The sequence below is a fragment of the Dromiciops gliroides genome, chromosome 6 (assembly GCF_019393635.1).
Source record: "Dromiciops gliroides isolate mDroGli1 chromosome 6, mDroGli1.pri, whole genome shotgun sequence".
NCBI lineage: Eukaryota > Metazoa > Chordata > Mammalia > Microbiotheria > Microbiotheriidae > Dromiciops > Dromiciops gliroides.
The window spans coordinates 238,385,689-238,392,752 of record NC_057866.1 but is presented as its reverse complement, the minus strand read 5'-3'; positions in this window follow the sequence as shown (position 1 = coordinate 238,392,752).

Here is a 7,064-nt window from a genome sequence, read left to right as displayed (position 1 = left end):
GCTTTTGTTGTCCTTTATGATGGAAATACCTTCCTTCCCTGATCCTGCTTCTTAGATTTATTATTTCTTCAAGATTCATCACAAACACTAACTTCTACATGTAATGAGCAAATTGTAAGAAAAGTCAAAACTGAAAAAATATATAGCCTTTGTTGAAAGAGAACTTTAAGTAATACGCATATTTCTCAGTATCTAATAGCATTTTTCCAAAAAAAGAAAAGATTAACAATTATTAAAAAGGGAATGATAAATCAATGAGGTACACATGAGCATTTGAGGGATTCAACCAAGGTGGTCCTCTGAGGAATAAGTATATCTCTTAAAATATACATTGAGGGGCAGCTAGGTGGCGCAGTGGATAGAGCACCGGCCCTGGAGTCAGGAGTACCTGAGTTCAAATCCGACCTCAGACACTTAACACTTACTAGCTGTGTGACCCTGGGCAAGTCACTTAACCCCAATTGCCTCACTAAAAAAAATATATATATACATTGATAAAATAAACAGAGGAGGGAGGGGTTAAAGGATAATCAACAAATTAATGAAGCCAAAATAAATACAAAAGAAAAAAATGAAAATTAAGGGGAAACTAGATAAACTAGAAAGCAAAAAATGCAATAGAAATGATAAACAAAACTAAAAACCATTCTTTGAAACAATTAACAAAACCAACACACCTCTTTGTAAACCTCTTTATTCTTTGTAAAAAAGAATGAAGACAACTTAAAGAAATTTTAAATTTAAAATAAATGTAAAAAAACAAAAATTTTAAATTCAACTCTTAGTGACCATAATGTAATAAGAGTAATTAATAAAGGGAACATATCCAAAAGACAAACACCTAAATGAAGATTTCATACTAACATCCTGAATGATAACTTCATTGAATTCCAAAGCCTAAAAAAGTAACAGTAATGTGAATATAATGAAGAATATACTACCTCCAAGATATTTTGCTTCTTGGTTTGAGATTGTGTTTCAGTGATGTTGAGATGTAAAACGACCTTCCATTTGCTTCTATAATAGTCATGCATCATTCTACCACTCACTATTTCTTGAGGACCATGAGAACCTTCACCACTAAATCAGATTCTTCATGATTCTTATCTCTACCACTAGTCTCTTGCTTTCTTGAAGCTTATGTTTTTATCTTTTTTACATTCAAGAATAATTCTCCACAAAATATAATTGGTTTCACAGCTAAGATTCCCTCAACTGGCTTAATCAACAAAATCCACAAATATAGAAGTTGGTAGCTTTCCAGAAACTACTTTAGTATTTAGGCAAAGATTCGTTACATTGCCAAAACTCAAGAAGTTTGGCAATGTAGTGTTTACTTTCATCATTGTCATGTGGCAAGTTGCCTGCAAAGGGTTGGATACTGTTTAGGTAACAAATTATTATGTGATTATCTGATTCTCTTCATCCTGGCTTTGGTTTCCTGCCTGAAAAACGAAATCATTTTCTTGGATGTTATTCAAGAATATGAAATTAACTTCCTATATAATTTCAACTTTTGCTTTGGTTGTTCCAATGGTTCTATAGAAAAGTAGACTTCTCCTTAAGTTCTTCTAGGTTCCATGTTCTTCTTTTTACTTATTTATTTATTCCCCCCCTTTTTTGGTGAGGCAATTGGGGTTAAGTGACTTGCCCAAGATCACACAGCTGGTATGTGTCAAGTGTCTGAGGCTGGATTTGAACTCAGGTCCTCCTGGATCCAGGGCTGGTGCTTTATCCACTGCACCATCTAGCTGCCTCTTCCATGTTCTACTTCCTTTTTTATTCTCACAAAACACTTTGTGCTCATAATGGCATATTATCATTATAAACTTAAAATTTATTTGAAACATATCCTTCAGGAACCAGGAAAAAATATTGATGTGCCTGCTTGGTTATCTGTTGTTGGACAACAAACCTATGATTTAAACAACTCTTCATCACTCACTCAAAGTTGCATAAGTGGTCACATGCTAAGTCAGTATTATAATTTACTGAACTTCAAACAATTTATGGTGAATGTCATATTAACTATATGCAACTTTCCAGGACTTCCCACATGCAGCTACTCAACCATGAACATAAGAGGAAATTCTGCCAGAAAACCCATGCAAATATCCTCAACAAAGAATAGCATTGCCTCAAAGTTCCCTTCCTACAAACAAGGTGGTTAGCTTTACAATCACTATTTTGGGGGATGCATAATGTCAAATGCTGCTTTTTTTGTTTTAGGTTTGCTTCAAAAGCTATTGTTGAAAGTTCAACTTTTATAATTAATGATCAAGTTCTGCCAAGTGGAATCTCTTATTTTGGGTTGCAATTAGAGCTGTTTGGCTTTTCAAAATTACTTATTCCATTATCTTCTCTGATCTCTCATAACTACAGAGTAATCCTAGGTTATTTGAGATGGCATTTCTTCATAACTTAAATTCTATCTCCTGTCTTCTTGAAAAATGTGTTGCTTACTATCAAAATTATGAAACTTAACTGTTACCTACTTTACTTATTTATTTTTTGGTGGGACAATGAGGGTTAAGTGACTTGCCCAGGGTCATACAGCTAGTAAGTATCAAGTGTCTGAGACTGGATTTGAACTCATATCCTCCTGAAGCCAGGGCCAGTGTTTATCCACTGTGCCACCTAGTTGCCCCATTACCTACTTTAAATATTTAAATCAAAAGTTTTTCTCAGGGAAGTCTATCCTTTTTGTATTTGAAAATTAAGAGAAAATTTTTGTATTTTTTCCCACCATATGGTATCCAAACTTTTTATGCATCATGTTCTTCTGAGAAACCCATGATTTGATTGTTAAATTAATTCTGTGTAACAGGTATGTTGTCAACCCATTCACAAAAGCAGTATAGCTCAAGAGCTTAGTGTCCAACATAATAACCTGTTCATATTTTAAAACCATATGAAAAATAATTTTTCACTAAGAATTAGAGAAATGTAAATTAGAACAACTTTGATAACAAAAAAGGACGATGACAAATGTTGGAGAAGCTATAGATAAAATAGGTTCACTTTTGGTGGGACTGTGAATTGGTCCACCATTCTAGAAAGCAATTTAAGATTGTCCCTATAAAATTACCAAGCAATGCCATATCCTTTGACCACTAATATACCCCCAAGAAATCAAAGAAAGAAGAAAGAATTTATATGTACAAAAATGTTTTGGCAGTCAAAAATTGGAAACTAATGAAATGTTCACCTATTGTAGAATAACTAAACAAATTGTGTATATGGATGTAATGGGATATCTTTATGCCATAAGAAATGATATAAAGGCAGAGATTCAAAGCTCTGGGCTCTTGAAAAGGGTATGTATCCTACTGTATGTATGCCTATTCTGCCACTGCCATTGCCCATATTTGTTTGTGAAACTTAAGGTCTGAGAAGCTACATGTCTGTGAGTAATAAACTGTCTGACCTGTGAACCTTTGAGTATTTGTTTTCCTTCTTTGTACCTCACCCAGAATCTACTCATAACTGGTACCATGATTTGGGAAATGCTTCTCTAGGACAAGAAGGGTTGGGAAGAATCTCCATTGAAAGACGTTGGCAAGGCTTCTGGGAAAGCACTATCAGGCACCCAGTGACCAAGGGAAATAGTCCTCCAGAATAATGGAAACTAATCCAAAGGAAACAAAACATTTATTCCAATGGCTACTACTCACCATTATTGATCAGTCAGAGAAACCTGGGAAATTCCCAGCATCAGAGGAAATATCTGCCTCTTCCCTCTAACCAGTAATGACAAAGACTCATTCTCAAGGGGGAATGGTGAGAAGGGAGCTAAGATATTATAGTAAAAGGAAATAACCTAAAACAGAGGCATATGCAAAGAGATGGGGAACAATACAAGGGTAGTAAACAGCCCTGTAATGTTGCCAGTGGGAAGTGTGGATGGTTTGCAAGGCCTCCTTGTTCCCTGTGGTTATAGTCCCATATTAAATAGATGATATAGTGTTGGTCACCCAACAATGGAACAGGAGGTAAAGCAAACAAAGATAGCTCTCCTAAAAACTTTGAAAGAGGTTGGCTATGCTACTAATCCAGATAAACTCTAAGAATCAGAGCAAGCAAGTTCCTAGAAGCCCACTGGACTGGAGCTCAGCAAGAATTGATAAGACTGTTTGGATATTGATGGCCTTACCTTGGCCTTTTGCTCAAAACTTAATACTTGGTGATTCAGCAGTTAGCACTCTTTTCCTAGGGACCTGAATAGCAAGGAGCTCTTGAATAAGTCCAAGGTGCAATTAAACAAGCCCTACCAACAAGACCTTTTCATTCTCAGGATGACACAGAATTACAAATATCAGTCACCAATGACACAGATGATTGAAGTCTGTAGCAAAAAGATTCAGTGGGTGTACAAAGGCACTGAAGATTCGAGATTGGCAGAGGCCATATCAAACCATATATTTTTTGAAAAGTACCTCCCATCTTGCTATTGAACTCTAGTTGAGACTAGAGTGTGCCTGCGGTCCTATGAACAGACATATGCATCCTACACATGGTGGATACCAAATAACTATTGCAATGGCATATCTCATGGTCAAAGCCATTGTCCAAATTTGTCCAGGTGACCATATTTCTCTCTACTTTCCTGTGACCACCCACAGAGGAGGACTTCCTAATGAGGTCTATTTAATTTTTGACTTCACCTATTTGGAACTCCCTTGATTAGAATTAGGTGCCCACAGATATCATTGCTGGAGGTATAAGAAATATGATGAGGATTGCCGAAGAAGGGAAGACAATTTATTGCCCTGCTAAATAGTGGAGCATGAATACATAAGACAGAAAGATAGGAAGGGAGTATGAATTTAACATGTCTATTATACTTCTGTTGATAATAGCCACAATCCTAATACCACAGGAGGTGGTATCACCATGACAGTTACCTATCTGGTCCCAATGACCCTTGTTCTACTGCTATGCATTCTACTATCACAAAGTAAATAATGGCTTCATAGTGTCCTACAAAAACATAATGAGACACTAAAGTAAGATTTTTCCTCTAGTTACCCTGTCATTTTTACTACATTAAATTCATGTGTGTGTGTGTGTGTAGAATATTTAAAATTTCATATAATCAAAATTATCCATTTTATCTTATGTAATTTCTATTACTTGTCCCTTATTCATAGACCTAAAAGTTAATTTCTTCCTTGCTCCTCTGATGTGAAAATGATGTGACATTTTATATCTAGATGAGGGGTTGGTGAACTATAATCCAAAGGCCAGATTCAGGCTGCCACCTATTTTTTAAGGCTAGCAAGTTTAAAATGTGGTTTTTTTTATAATTTTAAATACAATAAAACTTTGTTTTAAAATGTAAAAACTAATCTTAGCTCATGGGCCATACAAAAACACATGGTTGGCCAGATTTGTCTGTTGGGTCATCATTTTGTGACCCCTGATCCAGATCACATATCCATTTGGAGCACATCTTCACATACAGTATAAAGTATTGATCTAACCTAATTTCTACCAGATTGCTATCCAGTTTTCTGAGCAATTTTTATCAATCAGTAACCAGGGTCTTTGATTTATCCAGCACTAGGCTACTGTATTTGTTTACTTCTCTATTCTATGTATCTATGTACCTAGTCTTTCCCCATACTTGACTTCTATATCTTTTAGCCAGTGCCAAATCATTTTAATGATTGCTTTGCAATAAAGTTTGAAATTTGATACTAATAGTTATCTTTCCTTCCCATTTTTTCCATTATTACAAATTATATTCTTGACTTTTTGCTCCTCCATATGAATTTCATTATTATTTTTAGATCTACAAACATTCTTTTGATAGTTTTATTGGTTATAGCCCTGAATAAGTAAATTAATTTAGGTAGTATTGTCATTTTTATTATATTGGCTCCATTTGCCCATGAACTATTAATGTTTCTACTGTTTTTATTGTGTATATTTATTTAAGCAAAAAAAATGACAGTTGGATTTATATAAATCCTTGAGTGGATCTTGGCAAATATAAGTTCAGTTTAAAGGACATTCATTTCTAGTTGTCTAGGAGGCAATTGGACATTTGAGAATGGAAGTCAGCAGAGAGAGTAGGGCTGAATAAGTAGATCTGAGATTAATCAATAGAGATGACAAATAGGAATTAAGACCACCAAGGGAATAGTATGGGGTGAGAGAGAGAAGTACAGGAAATAAACATGCAAGATATACTTCACATGGAAAATCTCTAGTGTTGTCACCAGATTATGTGTGTAACTATTTCTTCAGATTTACCCATAATATCATCTTCATCTAATGTTTCATCTAAAGGGTCTGGTTCTCTTGTAACTGACTATCTGTTTGCTCTGATACCTAATCTAGTAGATGGTTCAGGCTGTGGTTCTCCTTGTGGATGCTAAGAAATACTGCTATATATTTTGATACCTACCCTAAGGATCCTTGGCACTTTGCCAAATATTTCTTTGGCTACCTTTCTCTCAAAATTTCCACCTTGGTTACAGTAGATCCTGCCAGGGAATCCATAATCTCAAAATTACTTTTCCCACAACACTTTAGCAATAGTAAGTACTTTCTGGTTGGGTATGTTTGTACATACCTGGTGAAATGATCTGTCACCACTCGAGTAAGACATGTTTTTACTAGCTCTTCCAAGAAAGCCAATACAGACAAGTTCCTGATGCTACTTAGATTTTCCAAATAAGTAGCACAAGTTGATAATGTTTTTCTTTGGCACAAATTTCACACCTCTTGGTGACATTTATAACTGTTTGGGGTCAGTAAAATCTGTTTCTGACCAGGTTTAATGTCCTATCTTGACCCATATGTCAAAAGTCATCATAGAAGACATTTATGGCTGTTGGGTGGTAAGCTCTGGGTAGCACCACCTGCTTCCTGGTTCCACGTGTGGGATCAGTCACAGTATTATAGAACACTTCATCACCCAGCTCCAATTTCTGCCATTGTCTCCACAATCCAGGCTTTCGTCTGACTGGAATTTAAGATGTTTAGAATCACTACCTTGCTTTTTTTGGCTATTTAGTTCTTAGTCCCTCACTAGCCATCTGTTCTTGGTTCATTGT